The sequence below is a fragment of the Bos grunniens genome, chromosome X, assembly GCF_055505025.1.
Source record: "Bos grunniens cultivar Pamir isolate PY7600 chromosome X, Bosgru_T2T1.0, whole genome shotgun sequence".
NCBI lineage: Eukaryota > Metazoa > Chordata > Mammalia > Artiodactyla > Bovidae > Bos > Bos grunniens.
Window position 1 is genome coordinate 24,296,501 of NC_141194.1, and position 20,854 is coordinate 24,317,354.

General features: G+C 37.2%; 1 long non-coding RNA gene across 1 annotated transcript in view; it reads right to left on the reverse strand.

Annotated features, from left to right (window-relative positions):
- Window positions 1-6,536: 6,536 nt before the first annotated feature.
- The window catches only part of LOC147339996 (uncharacterized), a 107,346-nt gene continuing 93,028 nt past the window's right edge, over window positions 6,537-20,854 (reverse strand). Inside the window, exon 3 of the long non-coding RNA XR_015159478.1 lies at window positions 6,537-8,763. This is a non-coding gene — a long non-coding RNA (uncharacterized LOC147339996). The remainder of the gene's footprint in view (window positions 8,764-20,854) is intronic.

Genomic DNA, 20,854 nt, shown 5'->3' on the forward strand with positions numbered 1-20,854 from the left:
AAATAAAAAATTGGACCTAATTAAACTCAAAACTTTTCCACAGCAAAGGAATCATAAATTAAAAAAAAAGAAAACCCATAGAATGGGAGGAGATATTTTCAGATAATGCGACCTACAAGGGATTAGTCTCCAAAATTCACAAACAGCTCATGCAGCTTAATATCATCAAAACAAACAACTCAATCAAGAAATAAGCAGAAGATCTAAATAGACATTTCTCCAAAGAAGACACACAGGTGGCTAGTAATGAAACGTTGCTTAATATCACTAATTATTAGAGAAATGCAAATCAAAACTACAATGAGATATCACCTCATACCAGTCAGAATGGCTATCATCAAAAGATCCTCAAACAATAAATTCTGGAGACAGTGTGGAGAGAAGGGAACCCTCCTACATTGTTCGTGGGAATGTAAATGGGTACAGTCATATAGAGAATAGTAAAAAGGCTCCTTAAAAAACTAAGTATAGAACTACCATAGGACCCAGTAAACCCACTCTTGGGCATATACTCTGAAAACAACATAATTCAAAAAGACACGTGCACTCCAATGTTCATTGCAGCACTGTTTACAATAACGAGGACGTGGAAACAAATGTCCATCAGCAGAGGAATGGACAAAGAAGATGTGGGACATACATATAATGGAATGTTAGCCATAAAACAGAATGAAAAAAAATGCCATTTGCAGTAACATGGATGGACCTAGAGATTGTCATACAGAGTGAAGTCAGAGAAGTACAAATATTGTATGATATTGCTTATATGTGTTATCTTTTTTAAAAAGTACATATGAAGTTATTTACAAAACAGAAATAGACATACAGATGCAGGAAACAATCTTATGTTTACCAGAGGTGGTGGGGTGAAGGGAGGAGGGATATATTGGGATTGACATATACATACTACCATATGTTAAATAGATAGCTAATAAGAACCTACTGTATAGGACAGGGAACTGTATTCAATACTCTGTAATGAACTACATGGGAAAAGACTCTAAAAAGGAGTGGATATAGATATATGTAAAACTGATTCACTTCGTTGGACAGCAAAAACTAATACAACACTGTAGATCAACTATACCCTGATAAGAATTTTTTTTAAAAGAGTGGCAAAAAAATCAACACACACATACACATAAACAAACACATACCAAATATGTATTTATGAATGTAAGGACAATGCATTGTGCAGTTACTGAAAATACATGAAACATTCACAAAATAATTCATTTTTATTCACACATTTTAGAAACAACTGTCAATTTATAAATGCTCAAAGTCCCTTGAGACTTCCTGAATATGCCTAAATGCCAAGAGTATGGCTCTTTAGCACAAGAAACTTAAAGAAATGAACAAGAAATTGAAAAGCCTCAGTAAAATCAGACATTTTAAATCTTTTTTTGCCCTTGTTTGCAGATGCTTATAAAAGCCGAAATAAAGTCTTTCTATATTCTATACGATTCATATGTAGCTATGACAACACAATTTAATAGGGCCTGACAAAATACAACTCAGCAGACCTATAAAGGGAAATCTTTCAGACACTGGGGGGAAAAAATTCCCCACTTATTTTTGAGGACTAAGTTGCTAGGAGTCTTCACATTTTATTGTGTACTCTCTTTTCATTCCATTTTGCATGATGTACTGGACAAAAGTGGGATTGAATACAACCATTTATGAAAATGGCTACTTTAGAAACAGGATAAATGAAGATAGCCTTCAGTGAAAAGCTCTGAAATCCTTTAAATCTTCTGTTGGACAATTTCAGAGGTAGTGTTCAAGTTAATTGATGCTCAACAGAAAAATATTTCTGCCTGCTAAGGTAAGATCTTTGAGGTTTTTCAACATTTTGATATAGTTTTAGCAGAACAAAGTTGGGTTTTGCTTTAGCCCAACTGACTTCAGTCAAAATGAGTAACGCTGATATTTCAGAAGCTAGGACCATACACCACACTGGTCCAAACACAGACAAAGGAATTTGGATGGGTAAATAGCATCTCTTTGACAAAGGCATTGTACTAGAAAACTGATTTAGGAATCAGATGCTAATCTGTAGCAATATTGAAAGCTGGGGCCATGAAAGTTTTAAGGTCTTTGGATGAATAAGGTAGATAATTATACATTCTAGGGGTGTAGGACTTTACTCACTGACAGGAAAACTCAGGATATACAGATCTAGAGCTGATGATATAGTTAGACAGAACTTGGATCTATAAGGGATAGAAAATACCATGGGAGATTCTGGTAGCAAAACAACAGCATGACACCAGATGGAAACTAGAGGAGGAGGTGGCTGGTTGGTCCTGTGTTTGAAGGTATTTTCCAAATCATCAGTTCAGTTCAGTCGCTCAGTCATGTTCAACTCTTTGAGACCCCATGGACTGCACCACGCCAGGCTTTCCTGTCCATCACCAACTTGTGGAGCCTTCTCAAACTTACGTCCATTGAGTCAGTGATGCCATCCAACCATATCAGAGCTCAAGGATAGCTATGGACTCATTGGATGGAGAAGACAAAGCAAAAAGAATGGGTCCATAAAAACAGCTGAAACTTAAAAGATAGAAAACTGAGAGGAGAGGACTATAGGAAAAGAGTTCTAAAAACCCATGAATAAATTCTTGCTTGGGTCCTTGGCCAGTTCCTGAATTGAACATATGAAGGGTGAGACTCTGGAAGACCAAGCAGAGAACATAATCAAGAGGCTAGAGAGAGGGCAGAGATTTTAGAGATCATGAATGGTGGGGAGACATTGGAGTTTGGGCTATCCCAATGGAGAAGGCTTTCATGAACACAGAAGACTTTCAACTGACACCCCAGAAAAGCTATAACCTAGAAGTAAACATGACTTTCTAAGATACAGGTGAAATAGACTGACTTTAACAAAACTTAAAAATTTCCTTTAATTTTGTTGCATTTTGTTGTGGTTCACTTAAGTTCAGTTCAGTCACTCAGTCGTGTCTGACTCTTTGCGACCCCATGGACTGCAGCACACCAGGCCTCCATGTCAATCACCAACTCCCGGAGTTTACTCAAACTCATGTCCATGAGTCAGTGATGACATCCAACCATCTCATCTGCTGTCGTCCCCTTTTCCTCTCGCCTTCAATCTTTCCCAGCATCAGGGTCTTATCAAATGAGTCAGCACTTTGCATCAGGTGGCCAAAGTATTGGAGTTTCAGCTTCAGCATCAGTCCTTCCAATGAATATTCAGGACTGATCTCCTTTAGGATGAACTGGTTAACTCTCCTTGCAGTCCAAGGGATTCTCAAAAGTCTTCTCCAACACCACAGTTCAAAAGTATCAAATCTTCAGTGATCCACTTTTTTTTATAGTCCAACTCTCACATCCATACATGACCACTGGAAAAACCATAGCCTTGACTAAACGGATCTTTGTTGGCAAAGTAATGTCTCTGCTTTTTAATATGCTGTCTAGGTTGGTCATAACTTTCCTTCCAAGGAGTAAGCGTCTTTTAATTTCATGGCTGCAGTCGCCACCTGCAGTGACTTTGGAGCCCCAAAAAATAAAGTCTGCCAATGTTTCCACTGTTTCCCCATCTATATGCCATGAAGTGATGGGACCGAATGCCATGATCTTAGTTTTCTGAAAGTTGCACTTTAAGCCAACTTTTCCACTCTCCTCTTTCACTTTCATCAAGAGGCTCATTGTTACTTCTTTGCTTTCAGCCATAAGAGTGGTGTCATCTGCATATCTGAAGTTATTGATATTTCTCCCAGCAATCTTGATTCCAGCTTGTGCTTCATCCGGCCTAGCATTTCTCATGATGTGCTCTACATGTAAGTTATAAAGCACTATGACAATATTCAGCCTTGATGTACTCTTTTCCGATTACGAACCAGTCTGTTATTCCATGTCCAGTTCTAACTGTTGCTTTCTGACTTGCATACAGATTTCTCAAGAGGCAGGTCAGGTGGTCTGGTATTCCCATCTCTTTCAGATTTTTCCACAGTTTATGATGATCCACACAGTCAAAGGCTTTGGCATAGTCAGTAAAGCAGAAATAGATGTTTTTCTGGAACTCTCTTGCTTTTTCCATGATCCAGCGGATGTTGGCAATTTGATCTCTGGTTCTTCTGCCTTTTCTAAAAGCAGCTTGAACATCTGGAAGTTCATGGTTCATGTATTGTTGAGGCCTGGCTTGGAGAATTTTGAGCATTACTTTACTAGCGTGTGAGATGAGTGCAATTATGCAGCAGTTTGAGCATTCTTTGGCATTACTTTTCTTTGGAATTGGAATGAAAACTGACCTTTTCCAGTCCTGTAGCCACTGCTGAGTTTTCCAAATTTGCTTCCATATTGAGTGCAGCACTTTCACAGCACCATCTTTTAGGATTTGAAACAGCTCAACTGGAATTCCATCACCTCAACTAGCTTTGTTCTTAGTGATGCTTCCTAAGGCCCACTTGACTTCAGACTCCAGGATGTCTGGCTCTAGGTGAGTGATCACACCATCGTGATAATCTGGGTGGTGAAGATCTTTTTTGTACAGTTCTTCTGTGTATTCTTGCCACCACTTCTTAACATCTTTTGCTTCTGTTAGGTCCATTTCATTTCTGTCCTTTACTGAGCCTATCTTTGCATGAAATGTTCCCTTGGTATTTCTAATTTTCTTGAAGAGATCTCTAGTCTTTCCCATTCTATTGTTTTCCTCTATTTCTTTGCACTGATCACTGAGGAAGACTTTCTTATCTATCCTTGCTTTCTTTGGAACTCTGGATTCAAATGGGTATGTCTTTCCTTTTCTCCTTTGTTTTTCACTTTTCTTCTTTTCACAGCTATTTGTAAGGCCTCCTCAGACAGCCATTTTGCTTTTTTGCATTTCTTTTTCTTGGGGATGGTCTTGATCCCTGTTTCCTGTACAATGTCATGAACCTCCATCCATAGTTCATCAGGCACTCTCTCTATCAGATTAGTCCCTTAAATCTATTTCTCACTTCCACTGTTTAATCGTAAGAGATTTGATTTGGGTCATACTTGGATGGTCTAGTGGTTTTCCCTACTTTCTTCAATTTAAGTCTAAATTTGGCAATAAGGTGTTCATGATCTGAACCATAGTCAGCTCCTGGGTTTGTTTTTGCTGATTGTATAGAGCTTCTCCATCTTTGGCTGTAAACAATATAATCAGTCTGATTTTGGTGTTGACCATCTGGTGATGTCCCTGTGTAAAATCTTCTCTTGTGTTGTTGGAAGAGGGTGTTTGCTATGACCAGTGCATTCTCTTGGCAAAATTCTATTATCCTTTGCCCTGCTTCATTATGTACTCCAAGGCCAAATTTGCCTGCTACTCCAGGTGTTTCTTGACTTCCTACTTTTGCATTCCAGTCCCCTATAATGAAAAGGACATCTTTTTTGGGTGTTAGTTCTAGAAGGTCTTGTAGGTCTTCATAGAACTGTTCAACTTCAGCTTCTTCAGCATTACTGTTTGGGGTATAGACTTGGATTACCGTGATATTGAATGGTTTTCCTTGGAAACAAACAGAGATCATTCTGTCGTTTTTGAGATTGCATCCACATACTGCATTTCGGACTCTTGTTGACTATGATGGCTACTTCATTTCCTCTGAGGGATTCTTGCACACAGTAGTAGATATAATGGTCATCTGAATTAAATTCACCCATTCCACTCCATTTTAGTTCTCTGATTCCTAGAATGTTGATGTTCCCTCTTGCTATCACCTGTTTGACCATTTCCAATTTGCCTTGATTCATGGACCTAACAGTCCAGGTTCCTATGCAATATTGCTCTTTACAGCATCGGACCTTGCTTCCATCACCGGTCACATTTGTTGTGGTAGGAATACTTAATATGAGGTCTACTTTCTTAATTTTAAGTGTTCAAATACATTAACGTTGGGGCTTCCTTGGTGGCTCAGTGATAAAGAATTCACCTGCTATGCAGGAAAGGTTTGCTTGATCCCTGGGCTGGGAATATCCCCTGGAGAAGGAAAGGGCAAGCCACTCCAGTATCCTTGCCTGGGCAATCCCATAGACAGAGGAGTCTGGCAGGCTACAGTCCACAGGGTCACAAAAGAATCAGACACAATTTAGCAACTGAACACACACACACACACACACACACACAATGACTTTCCTGGTGGCTCAGACAGTAAATAATCCACCTCCAATGCGGGAGACCCAGGTTCAGTCCCTAGGGTGGGAAGATTCTCTGGAGAAGGGAAAGGCTACCCACTGCAGTATTCTTGCCTGGGAAATCCCATGGACAGAGGAGCCTGGTTCTACAGTTCATGGAGTCACAAAGAGTCGGACATGACTGAGCAACTAATACTTTCACTGCTTTCGTAAGTACAGTGTTGTTAAAACTATGGTGATCAACCAATAAGACATAACATTCTTAAGAGGAAGGTAATAAAATAAAGAACCTCTAAAATCCTCCCCAGTACATGGCATTCTATAAAACAAACAAACAAAAAACTAGACACACAAAGAAGCAGGAAAATTGCTAAAAAAATCAATCTCAGAAATGATATTGGAACTGGCAAACAACGATTTCAAAATATCCCCAGCAAGAAGCTAAATATTTATTAATTAAGGTTGTGGTGAGAATCAAGTAAAATCATGTACACACAAGTGTTTAAAACCAAAATGTTTCTGTCCACTTAGATATTGCTAGAAAAACACTATACTTTCTTAGTAACTACTGATTTCTTGATGTTGTGAACACCATTCTCAAAAATAATTATTTCAAAGAATTGGACACCACTGAGAAACTGAATTACTTCAAACTAATATATTAGAATGAGACTATGAGAACTATAGTTTTATTTCACATGAATTACATTCCAAATATGTCTTCCTAAGAATATACTTTGGTTTCTGCAACTGAACTTTTGTCTTAATCAGTGGTATAGTAAGCTATTTAGAGTATGGTCTGCAAAAGTTACCTAATTTTAATCATAATAGATGAGTTCTATTCATTTAGCCTTGCAAATATGGCTTTTCATACACATTTGCTAAATTCTGTATAGAGTTTGCTGTTATTCACCATTTATTGACATTAATATAAGGATTTGAGGGATTCATGGGGTTGCAAAGAGTCAGATACGACTGAGTGACTGAACTGAACTGAACTGAACTGAAGGCTAAAAGATGAAAAATTCTTAGGAACTATAAAACCTGTTAATAGTTCAAACTGGGAAAATGAAATATTACAGGTAGCAAAATGCAGCAAGTATTAAAGAGAACATAGGTGCTAAAACATTACAAGGAAAATGCTATGTCTAAGAAATTTCAGTAAATTATTATTATCATGAAAAGGCACTTATATGCCCTCCTGCACCTGCAACTCTTTAGAAAGTGAACAAAACAAATTAGATGATAATCTGCTTTAAGTATAAAAATATGATGTGTTGATAGGTTTTATGAATAAGGTGTTTAGAATATACATTTAGTGTATTGGAAAAAATGTATGTTCATAATACTCAGGTTTTTAGGGTAGTATGTAATCATTATGTGACATTATTCACCTTTGAAACTTCAGCAATGACACTGTAGGATAATGAAAGCTTGAGGGAAATAAATAAATAAAATTAAATGAAATAAAATAAGTAAGTAAATAAGTAAGTGTTCTATTACTTGGAATGGAAAGCTACTGAAATCATCATTCTCAAGGCCCTTTCCCTGGGCTATATTTCAACAATGTCATTTAAGAGGTAGAAGAAAAACATCACTCCCTAACATTTCTCCCTGCCTAATGCAGTTCCATAAAAGTATTTCATAGTTAATCAATAGTCATTAATTTCTATACAATACGCTTTTTAGTTCATTCACTCACTCATTCATCTATAAATTCCCATGTTCCAATTATTCACTGAACGTCTCTCTGCCTCTCTGGCAGGATTCTAGTTACTGAGGATAAAGCAAAGAGCAAGACATTCAAAGTTTCTGCAAAAATGGCTTCTGCACTCTAATCAGGAAAGCCAGAAACTATGAAATAAATAGATCAGATAATTTCAGATGTCAGAATTCCACTGGAAAAAAAAATGCAGGATTTTAAATCAAGTGAAAAAGAACTGCTTTTAGATCTCAGGAATGGCAGAGAACTGAATGTCAATAAAAAGCAGGCTAGGTCAAGATGTTGGAAAACGGTGTTCCAGGCAGAGGGAACTGCAAGTGAAAAGATTTAAAATTGAAGGAATAAAAAGCAGACCAGTGTGGCCAGAGTTGAGTGAGTAGGGATTTGAAATTTGACTAGAAGTGTAGTGAGAAGCCAGTGGAGAATTTTGAGAACCACCATACGATCTCATTATCTAAATTTAAAGATTTTAAGTATTCAGTTCAGTTCAGTCGCTCAGTTGTGTCTGACTCTTTGCGACCCCATGAATCGCAGCACGCCAGGCCTCCCTGTCCATCACCAACTCCCGGAGTTTACCCAAAACCCATGTCCATCGAGTCGGTGATGCCATCCAGCCATCTCATCCTCTGTCGTCCCCTTCTCCTCCTGCCCCCAATTCTTCCCAGCATCAGGGTCTTTTCCAATGAGTCAACTCTTCACATGAGGTGGCCAAAGTATTGGAGTTTCAGCTTCAACACCAGTCCTTCCAATGAACACCCAGGCTGATCTCCTTTAGGATGGACTGGTTGGATCTTCTTGCAGTTCAAGGGACTCTCAAGAGTCTTCTCCAACACCACAGTTCAAAAGCATCAATTCTTCGGTGCTCAGCTTTCTTCAATTTAAGTATTAGATAAACAAAAAGTACTAAATCATAGTTCCACAACCTGATGAATTTAAAAAAAACAACACACATCTTAGTAATAAATAGTCACATAAAAATAGAACATTAGGAAATTCCCTAATGGTCCAGTGGTTAGTACTCAGAGCTTCCACCACACGGCACAGGTTCGATCCCTGGTCGGGGGGTTGGTGCAGGTGAACTAAGATACCTCATGCCCCTCAATGCAGTAAAAAAAAAAAAAAAAAAAAAGCACAATAGCATTCCAGAAGTCCAACATACCACTACCCCACCAAAAGTAACCATGACTCTCTGCCTTCTAGCTTAGTTTTGCCTCTCTTTGAACTTTTATAAGTGGAATTGTATCATATGTGTTTAGCTCCTTTTGGTCAACATTAGGTCTGTGAGGTTCATTCATGTTGTTGCCTGTACTATGTATCTCAATTAATTTTTCTGCTCTTCTATTGACTGAACAGCTGCTTTTACCTTGGATAAATGAGCTTTCTTAGTATTATCAAAGAGTTTTCCAAAACACAAGAACAATCTGCTCTCATCCGCCATGTGTGTGTGTTATAGTCACTCTACATGCTCTCTAGCACTTCATGTTGTTAAACAGTTTTTTTAAATTTAATTGGAACACATGTATACCTGTGGCGGAGTCATTTTGATATTTGGCAAAACTGATACAATTTGTAAAGTTTAAAAATAAAATAAAATAAATAAATTTAATTGTTGCCATTCTACTGTCAATGTTGTAATGTCTCATTATGATTTTTAAAAGTATCCATTTTATAGTTTCATTTTATTTTCCATGTATTTTATGTATTTAACAGAGAAGAAAATGTTTCATTTTTAAGGTTATAGAACAACGAATTTTCACAAATGTAAATAACTCACATAGTCACCACTACAATCAAAATATTTTACCTTCATCATCCAAAAACATCTCTCCCATCCACACACAATTAACCCTACCAGCACATGGCCCTGGGTAACTACCAAAGAGTTTTGGTCACAGTAAACAGTTTTGCCTATTCTATAATTTCATATATGAAGGATCATACTGAAGACAATATTTTGTTCTTCATATTCATTCACATTGCTGTGTGTATCATCAGTTTTTTCATTTTTTTATTTTTTTAAATTTTATTTTATTTTTAAACTTTACATAATTGTATTAGTTTTTCCAAATATCAAAATGATCACAGTGTATGGATATACCACAGAATGTTATCCAGTTTCTATCAAGTCATCTGTTGATGGATATTGAGTGATTAATGTTTCATCTAGGATTTGTACCTTTTCTGTTCATGAGAGAGTGACATTGCCTCTGCTTTTTCTTTTCTTGTAAAGTTATCCTCAGATACTTAGATATCAAAGTAATTCTGGCCCCAAGTGGTATTGGAAAAGTCAAACAGCTACATGTAAATCAATAAAATTAGAACACTCCATCACACCATATACAAAAATAAGCTCAAAATGGTTTAAAGGCCTAAATATAAGTTTTGACATCATAAAACTCCTAGAACATAGGCAAAACATTCTCTGACATAAAACCTTACCCATATTTTATTAGATAAACCTCCGAAAGCAAAAATAAATAAATAGGACTTAATCAAACTTATAGGTTTGTGTGGCAAAGGAAATCATCCACAAAATGAAAAGACAACCTATGGAATGGGAGAAAATATTGGTATATGATGCAACCAACAAGGGGTTGATATCCAAAATATAAAACAGCTCATACAATTCAATATAAAAAAATTAAAAATAGGCAGAAGACCTAAATAGACATCTCTACAAAGAAGAAGGGCTTCCCTGGTGTCTCAGATGATAAAGAATCTGCCTGTGATGCAGGAGACCTGGGTTCGATTCATGGGTTGGGAAGATCCCCTGGAGAAGGGAATGGCAACCCACTCTGGTATTCTGGCCTGGAGAATACCCATGGCCAGAAGAGCCTGGTGGGCTACAGACATGGGATCACAAAGAGTTGGACACAACTGAGCAACTAACATTCATTCATTCCAAAGAAGAAATACAGATGACCGACAGGCACAAAAAGATGCTCAACATCACTAATTATTAAAAGAAATGTAAATTAAAACCACAATAAACTGTTACTTCATACTAGTCAGAATGGATATCATAAAAAGTCTACAAACAATAAATGCTGGAGAGGGCATGGAAAGAAGGGAACCCCTCTACACTGTTGATAGGAATGTAAATTGGTACAGCCACTATGGAGAACAGTATAAAGGTTCCTTTAAAAACTAAAAGTAGAGTTACTTTATGATCCTGCAATTCTACTTGTGGGTATCTATCTGGAGAAAACCATAATTTGAAAGGATACATACACCCTAATGTTCATTGCATTAATATTTTCAATAGCCAAGACATGGAAGCAACCTAAATGTCCATCAACAGGTGAATGGAAGAAGATATGGTACATTTGTGTAATGGAATATTGCTCAGCAATAAAAAAAAATGAAATCATTTGCAGCAACATGGATGGACTTAGAGATTATCATACTAAGTCAGAGAAAGACAAATATTTTTTGATACCACTTACATGTGGAATCTAAAAAATACTACATTAATCTATATATAATACAGAAATAGGCTCTCAGACATAGAAAACAAAGTTATGGTTACCAAAGGGAAAAGGAAAAGGAGGGGAGGAATAAATTAAGAGTATGGGGTTAATAGACACAAACTACTATATATAAAATAGATAAACAATAAGGATTTACTATAGCACAAGGAACTATATTCAATATCTTGTAATAACCTATAATGAAAAAAATCTGAAAAAAATATTTTTAGAAAGTGATTCTAAACTGAATCACTTTGCTGTACACCTGAAACTAACACAATATAGTAAATCAATGATACTTCAATACAAATAAAAAATTACAACAGAAAATCATGCTGACCTCACAAAACAGATTAGGAAGTGGTCTCTCTTTTTCTTTTCTCTGGAAATGTTTGCATAAGAGTGATGTTAGTTCTCAACTGTGAAAATATATGTGACTAGAGTTTTCTTGCATGGAAATTTTTGAATTACAAATTCCATTTCTATACAAAGCACTTCTATAAATAAGTAAGAGGGAGAAAATTCAGTGTTTATAAAATAGGCAACAGTCCTGAGTGGGAACTTTATAATAGTCATTCAAAGGGCCAAAATCTTTTTATAGTGCCCAACTTCATCATTCATCTGAGAGGCATAAATTAACTCCACAATGAAATATATTAACTACCATTCAAATTGTCAAAACAATTGATGGAAAATGTCCATCAATTTTGCTGTGTACGAGACAGCAAAAGAGACACTGATGTATAGAACAGTCTTATGGACTCTGTGGGAGAGGGAGAGGATGGGAAGATCTGGGAGAATGGCATTGAAACATGTAAAATATCATGTATGAAACGAGATGCCAGTCCAGGTTTGATGCACGATACTGGATGCTTGGGGCTAGTGCACTGGGACGACTCAGAGGGATGGTATGGGGAGGGAGGAGGGAGGAGGGTTCAGGATGGGGAACACATGTATACCTGTGGCGGATTCATTATGATATTTGGCAAAACTAATACAATTATGTAAAGTTTAAAAATAAAATAAAAAAAAAAAGAAAATGTCAGATGATGGGGAAGGATACAAAGCAACTAGACACCCATACAGTGCACTTTACAAAAGTGTATATACTAATTGCCAATACAAACACACAAAAGTGTACAACCATTTTAGTTTTCTGGGAAATGTCAATTAAAACCACAATGAGATTCCTCCACTTATAACACACACACACACACACACACACAGGCAAATATTTTAAAAGACAGATAATTTAAAGTATTGTTCAAGAAGTGTAACAATGGGTACACAGATACACTTTGTGAGTATAACCACTTTGAAAAACTAGGTATTAGCAATTATGATTAAATATATTCATAGGATATGATGATGACAATCTAGTCTAGGATATATACTGAGTATCCCCCATGTGATCAAAGATACATTTATAAGGATGTCCATGATAGCATTGTTTAGAACAACTCAAATGTTCATGAACAGTAGAACAGATAAATTAATTGCAGAATGAAAGAGTGGGAAATATACAAAAGTCACAGGTACATAGAAAGATGATGACATGTGAGACAAGTACCATGAAGAATCCTTGTTATAGAAAAGTCTTTGTTTGGCTTTTGATTCTGATCTCTGTAAGAAATTTATCATTAGCCTCCACTGGTACAGGGCTTCCCTGGTGGCTCAGACGGTAAGGAGTCTGCCCACAACACAGGAGATCCAGGTTCGATCCCTGGGTCAGGAAGATCCCCTGGAGAAGGGAATGGCAACTTACTCCAGTATTCTTGCCTGGAGAATTCCATGGACAGAGGAGCCTGGTGGGCTACGAACCATGGGGTTGTAAAGAGTCAGACGTGACTGAGCAACTAACACACACTTTCCATTGGTATATCTGAATGAGCATTGGGGAGTCTGCCCTCCTTGGATTCTATAGAGCTTTTATAAGTTGCCTCAATATATGACTAGTTTAAACACAAAGGTATCTTTCTTTGTTAATTACATTGTCCCCCAAACTTAGTGCATTTTTTATATATTTACTCCATAGACAAGAAAACACAGGTTTTAAATGTCTGCTTTCTGTTTTTAATCTCATGTTCCTTCTATTTCTGCTTGAAGACTGATTCCTGAATGGGCTAATGTCTTATTTTTGAATACTGTGTTAAAAGAAGCAAACAATAAAAATCACACTATTAATGTTCTGGCTATTGCCAACAATACATTGGCCAGACTCAGGAGACAAGTATTCTAGCTTCATTTATACGAGTTGTAGATTGTATACCTGCATGTACTTTGAATGAGGATTATCTAAAGCATATGTATGGGGCTTGAGTGAGTAAATGATCTGAAACTTCTAACCATTCTAAATCTGAGGCTATAGGAAAGAAACTATGCACTGTCCCTTAAGAATGAACACAGAACCTCTAAAATTGAGGTGGATAAAGGCTTTTGCTTTATTCTTGAGAAGATTTGTGAATGAAAAAGATTCCAATATTAAATGAAGGAAGCCAAAAGCATTATCTCAGGACCACATATGCCTCTTTTTGTCTTTTGGCAAAAGAAAAAGTGTCTGACCCACTATTTTTTTCATTCAGGAGCTGAAAATCTTCAATAAAGCACAAAGGCTCAATTCTAGAAAAAACAGAGTTCAAATGAATAATATAATATGGAACAGAAACAGGTGCATGTGAAAATAAAATGCAATTTCATAACTGGATGAAAATCGTATACTTCAGCATCAAGATGACAACCCTATTTTGGAGCCATAATTGTTATTCTTGTAGCAGCAGAGGCGGTTTTTATTCAGCATGCTTCTGTGTGTGTGTGTGAAAGAGAGAAAATTATCAGAAGCTTATTATATTTTTATACATATTACCTACACCTATGCATGTGTTGAATATATTTCTAAAATATTCCATATATATACATATATATTACTCTGTATATATATATATATATATATGTAAATGTTATTACTTTGTAATAAAATATTGACTGTCAAAACTATAAAAATGGATTATTTAAAATTGATAACATTTTGTGTTCTTTAGTTAAAAGTCTTAGTTCACATTTCAAGCCTATGAAAAATACTTATCTAATAACACATTTATCCCAAAATACATAGAAGTTCCAAGCAGGCTTCTATAGAAGAATAATTACATGCTTAAAGTCACTAATAGTTCAAAAATTTTTATATCTTACATCAATAAATAAAATGTGATTAAACAAAATCTTTAGCCTAAAGTGCATTATTTTCACTTGTCAAAATAAAAGGCTTAAAATCTATGAATTTTTAGGTACATATACTGAATTTTTACAACTAGTCATTTGTTTATTCTCTTATAGTACACACATTATGTGTGTGTGTATGTGTGTATACACCTATAAAAACATCCAAGGTAAATTTTACTTTTTTTAAAAAATGGTTTAATTCATCTTCAAATTAATCTATTTTGCATGGTTACTGGATTGCAGTTCTCGAGGACCATGACTCTCTTTTCTCTCCATAAGTTTTATGTGTTTTATATTGAAACATATTGAGTTCGAAAAAAAAATCATGTTTTCATTAGTTTAGAATTAATATACAAAGAAGTATATCTTGGAGATGTTATATTTCTATAACAGAGAAATAGCTAGTGGAAGTCTTTTGGTTTTCTTTTTGTATTTGTTAAATTGGTTTTACTCCTTTGCACTTTGAAAAGACACAAGGTTAACTTTATTCTAATTGATGCTTCTAAATAAATCTGCTTGGATTTAACAGTGATTTTTTCTGACAGATATCTTTGTTCAACCAACTTCTTTCCTCAAGTTGAATCAACCTAGTGCAACAACAACAAAAAACCTCATGGTGTTTGACACTTTTTAAATCAAATTTGAAAAAATATTTGCTATTTAACCACTGTTACAGATAATTTTATCCATTCATTAAACATTTAAGCAGTAACCTAAAAGATACTCAAGGAAATTCACAGGAAAAAATTAAGATCAGAAGCAATTAGTGCTACCACTCGTGAAAAGCATTGTTTTTATTTTTCTTTCCCGTTTATAACTTGAATTACAAAAAGATATTTATCTTGTGATACTACAAACAACTCTCCTGTTTTTCTTGTTTAGCTTGCTTCCCCCAACTGAAACAAGAATGTGCTTGTCAAATACTTTGCAGAACAGAGGCTTCTGGACATTTCATCATATTTTTCAAAATGTATAAATCACTTGCAACCAGTTTCAGAGGAAGCATCTTCAAATCTTGGTAATATATAAGCAAGCTAACTAAACTACTAAGAATAGAAATATTTACATGTAACCACTTTTTCATTAAAAAAATGTTAAAGATACCTTGCCATATAGAATTTTGACATATAATATTTCTCAATTGAGTTGTTAATTATAATTTGACAAATATTTAGAGATACAAATGGTAGCTTGCATAGTTGGTATATGTGAAGCATTTCCTTACTTTATAATTTAAGTGAATAATTTTTCACTTGAGTATTTAAAATAAAATACAGTATTTTTTAAACCATGAGAGTAACTTCTAAAAATCTGTCAAGTTATTTTCTATGCAGATCAAATTAATTACAGGTTGGAATGGTTGAATTCATTTATTAAGGAAACTTCCAAAACATATTTTTTAAATATTTAAGTAATTTTTCTTTTTACAAATGAATTTAAAAATTGAAAGAATCTTAAAGTGCCCACTTCCTGCTCTTTGTTTTAGAAACAAAAACTGATCTGTAGGGGATAAGTTACCTACTGCACCAATGAGGATTTACCTTATAAGTAATGTAGGCAAGCTAAGAATCAGAAACAGAAAAATAACTATTGGAAGAATATCAGGAAACTCATAGAGTTGAGAAGAAGGCCAAACAATCAGAATAGTAAAATAACAGACATGTAGGAAATGGCACCCTACTCCAGTACTCTTGCCTGGAAAATCCCATGGATAGAGGAGCCTGGTAGGCTGCAGTCCATGGGGTCGCTAAGAGTCGGACACGACTGAGTGACTTCACTTTCACTTTCATGCATTAGAAGGAAATGGCAACCCACTCCAGTGTTCTTGCCTGGAGAAACCCAGGGATGGGGGAGCCTAGTGGGCTGCCGTCTATGGGGTCGCACAGAGTCGGACACAACTGGAGTGACTTAGCAGCTTAGCAGGAAGATAGGCGTACTTAGTCAAATTCAGGAAGACCTCAGCTAGCACTGCTGTTCCCGAATAAATGGCCCTGAAACCAGTAGACTCAGGATACTTAACTGTTGCATCCACACCACGTGGTTTTTCTGCTTCCCTTGGTCTTTTTGTAATGCCTTCAAGTTAAAAACTCTCAGGCTCCACTCTTATGCAGAGTAAAGTAAGCCAGAAAGAGAAAACAAATATTAAAATATATTAACACATATATATGGAATCTAGAAAAACAAACACAGCAGGAGAGAGGGTGGGATGAATTGAGACAGTAGCATTGAAACTTACACATTACCATATGTAAAACAGATAGTTAGTGGGAAGCTGCTGCGTACATAACACAGGAAGCTCAACATCGAGCTTTGTGATGACCTAGAGGGGTGGGAAAATCAGAGATACCAAAGGAACATTTCATGCAAAGATGGGCTCAATAAAGGACAGAAATAGTATGGACCTAACAGAAGCAGAAGATATTAAGAAGATATGGCAAGAATACACAGAAGAACTGTACAAAAAAGATCTTCACGACCCAGATAATCACGATGGTGTGATCACTGACCTAGAGCCAGATATCCTGGAATGTGAAGTCAAGTGGGCCTTAGAAAGCATCACTACGAATAAAGCTAGAGGAAGTGATGGAATTCCAGTTGAACTATTCCAAATCCTGAAAGATGATGCTGTGGAAGTGCTGCACTCAATATGCCAGCAAATTTAGAAAACTCAGCAGTGGCCACAGGAGTGTAAAAGGTCCGTTTTCATTCCAATCCCAAAGAAAGGCAATGCCAAAGAATGCTCAAACTACCGCACAATTGCACTCATCTCACACGCTAGTAAAGTAATGCTCAAAATTCTCCAAGCCAGGCTTCAGCAATATGTGAACTGTGAACTTCCAGATGTTCAAGCTGGTTTTAGAAAAGGCAGAGGAACCAGAGATCAAATTGCCAACATCCGCTGGATCATGGAAAAAGCAAGAGAGTTCCAGAAAAACACCTATTTCTGCTTTATTGACTATGCCAAAGCCTTTGACTGTGTGGATCACAATGAACTGTGGAAAATTCTGAAAGAGATGGGAATACCAGACCACCTGACCTGCCTCTTGAGAAATTTGTATGCAGGTCAGGAAGCAACAGTTAGAACTGGACATGGAACAACAGACTGGTTCCAAATAGGAAAAGGAGTTCGTCAAGGCTGTATACTGTCACCCTGCTTATTTAACTTATATGCAGAGTACATCATGAGAAACCCTGGACTGGAAGAAACACAAGTTGGAATCAAGATTGCCAGGAGAAATATCGATAACCTCAGATATGCAGATGACACCACCCTCATGGCAGAAAGTGAAGAGGAACTAAAAGGCCTCTTGATGAAAGTGAAAGTGGAGAGTGAAAAAGTTGGCTTAAAGCTCAACATTCAGAAAACGAAGATCATGGCATCCGATCCCATCACTTCATGGGAAATAGATGGGGAAACAGTGGAAACAGTGTCAGACTTTATTTTTCTGGGTTCCAAAATCACTACAGATGGTGACTGCAGCCATGAAATTAAAAGACGCTTACTCCTTGGAAGGAAAATTATGACCAACCTAGATAGCATATTCAAAAGCAAAGACATTATTTTGCCAACAAAGGTTCGTCTAGTCAAGGCTATGGTTTTTCCTGTGGTCATGTATGGATGTGAGAGTTGGACTGTGAAGAAGGCTGAGCACCGAAGAATTGATGCTTTTGAACTGTGGTGTTGGAGAAGACTCTTGAGAGTCCCTTGGACTGCAAGGAGATCCAACCAGTCCATTCTGAAGGAGATCAGCCCTGGGATTTCTTTGGAAGGAATGATGCAAAAGCTGAAACTCCAGTACTTTGGCCACCTGAAGCGAAGAGTTGACTCATTGGAAAAGACTCTGATGCTGGGAGGGATTGGGGGCAGGAGGAGAAGGGGACGACAGAGGATGAGATGGCTGGATGGCATCACTGACTCGATGGACGTGAGTCTGAGTGAACTCTGGGAGTTGGTGATGGACTGGGAGGCCTGGCGTGCTTTGATTCATGGGGTCACAAAGAGTCGGACACGACTGAGCGACTGTTCTGATCTGATCTGATCTGAGAGGGGTGGGATGGAGAAGGAAATGGCAACCCACTCCAGTGTTCTTGCCTGGAGAATCCCAGGGACGGGAGAGCCTAGTGGGCTGCCATCTATGGGGTCGCACAGAGTCGGACACGACTGAAACGACTTAGCAGAAGGGTGGGATGGGGTGGGAAGTTCAAGAGGGAGGGGACATACGTATACTTATGGCTGATTCATGCTGATGTATGGCAGAAACAACAACACAACACTAAAACAATTATCCTCCAATTAAAAATGAATTAAAAAAAATCTAAGGCTCAGGACACCCTAATTGCCAAGCTTATGTCATGCACCTGTGTCATGGCTAGAGGGAAAGGGAGAAAATGTGATCCATGGTGAATTTTGTAGTAAAATGCAGGGCCCTTCCTCTGCCTACCAGGATTAACTCAAGTGGAGAATTGCCCCTCCTACTCCCCCCAAAAAGTGTTATTTAGATGCTGAGTTCCAAAAATAATAAGTGCACACCACAGACTTTTCAATATCCAAATCCATCCTTTCTTATTTAAATGTCCAAAACTAATGAGCCATGTTCACTTACTATAAACAGTAACAATCTCTTTGTTGTTGTTTAGTCACTCAGTCGTGTCTGACTCTCTCCGACCCCATGGACTGCAGCACGCCAGGATTCCCTGTCCTTCACCATCTTCAACAATCTCTAGGTGATGTTAGATTGTAATAAGTCACCATCTCTAGGTGATGCCTCAGTATTTGGTAAAGATTTTGTATCAGTGTTTTAAATCGTCCCATCACTGTGTATCCCACTTAGAGTAGAAAGAAAGAAAAGAAGAAAGACCAATTATTTAAAATATCTTCCTGTTTGTGACACAACAAACAGGGTAGGAAACATGGGGGAGGGGGTCATTCTCTATTTTTGCAATTGTTCACCAGATTGCAGGTATTTATAAGGTTTCCCATTACCCATTCTGTTTCCATTTCTTCAGCCGTTTCCTGAGCTGATTAAAAAGTTATTAGGCACATTATTTACTGCTAAGTGGTGTAGGGGGTCAGAATAAGCCTCCCCCAAAACATGGCACTTTTTCTTGAGGTTTATTTTGATCTAAAGATAATTGAGACCCCAAGGGCTCAAGATGAACTATGGACCCTCCCTTAACTACCTAGGAGAATTTAAACTGGGAAACTTTCCCAGAAGAGAGTTATTACTGGAGATAAACTTTATCTAGGTGGCCCCTTCTGTATGGTGGGGCAAACATCTAAATTCCAAACTGTTCCCCTACTGACCTATGGATCACCCTCCTGTCCTTGGAAGCCCCAGGCCCTACCCCATGCCTTAGCTCAGACTGTGTGTATGTCTCATTTCACTTTTCTGTCTCTGACCCTCTCTTAAATGTCCAAAACTAATGAGCCATGTTCACTTACTATAAACAGTAACAATCTCTTTGTTGTTGTTTAGTCACTCGTGTGTGGGGTTCCTGTACATATGAAATTCAATTTGATTTTCTCCTGTTAATCTGTGTCATGTTAATTTAATTCTTACACCAGCCAGAACCCAGAGAGGGAGAGTAAAGTTTTCTTCTGCCTTGACCATGGTTTGATCGCTCAGAGACTTTCTTTCATAAAGCTGCAGTGGTTTTCCGTCATCAGTTGCTTCCAGACAATGCAGTGTAAGGAGTCGCTCATGGGTCATCTGAATTTCATAAACACCGCTCTTTACCTCTGTTGTATATCAGCAACCTTATTTCCCCTTAATAATTAAGATCAATCACTCCAATCAGTGCCATAACCTCTCCCTACTCACCCCCCTCCCTGTTTTTTTGCCTGTTTACACAATGGCATTAAAAGGCTGAAACCTCTAGGTGTCATTTAGAATTTAAGAGAAATATATTGCACAGTGGAAGCATGCATTTTAGGGTACTAAAATGAGAACCTAGAGGTATGACGATCTGAAGTATGAAGTAACACTGAGTGATTCAGATTTAATCGTGAGAGCCAGCATCTCCACTCCCTCCAGTTTATTACATGAATGCTGACTAGGGACCAGCAGCATTATACATTATGCACAGATTTAGGTTTTATACGGCATCCTTTAAGGCAGTACAGTCTTATTCCTTTCAAGTCTCTGATGATCCAGTTAAATCATAAGCCATTTGTGTCAGCTGATGAATTGCTATTTAGAGTTAGCTCTGGCCATCCTATCTTTTAAGTAAGGTGAACTATTAACTGGGCCATTTAAAATTTTGACCATGAGGAAGAATTTCCCTTCTGGACTATTTCTATCAAACATAACACGATCCTCAACGT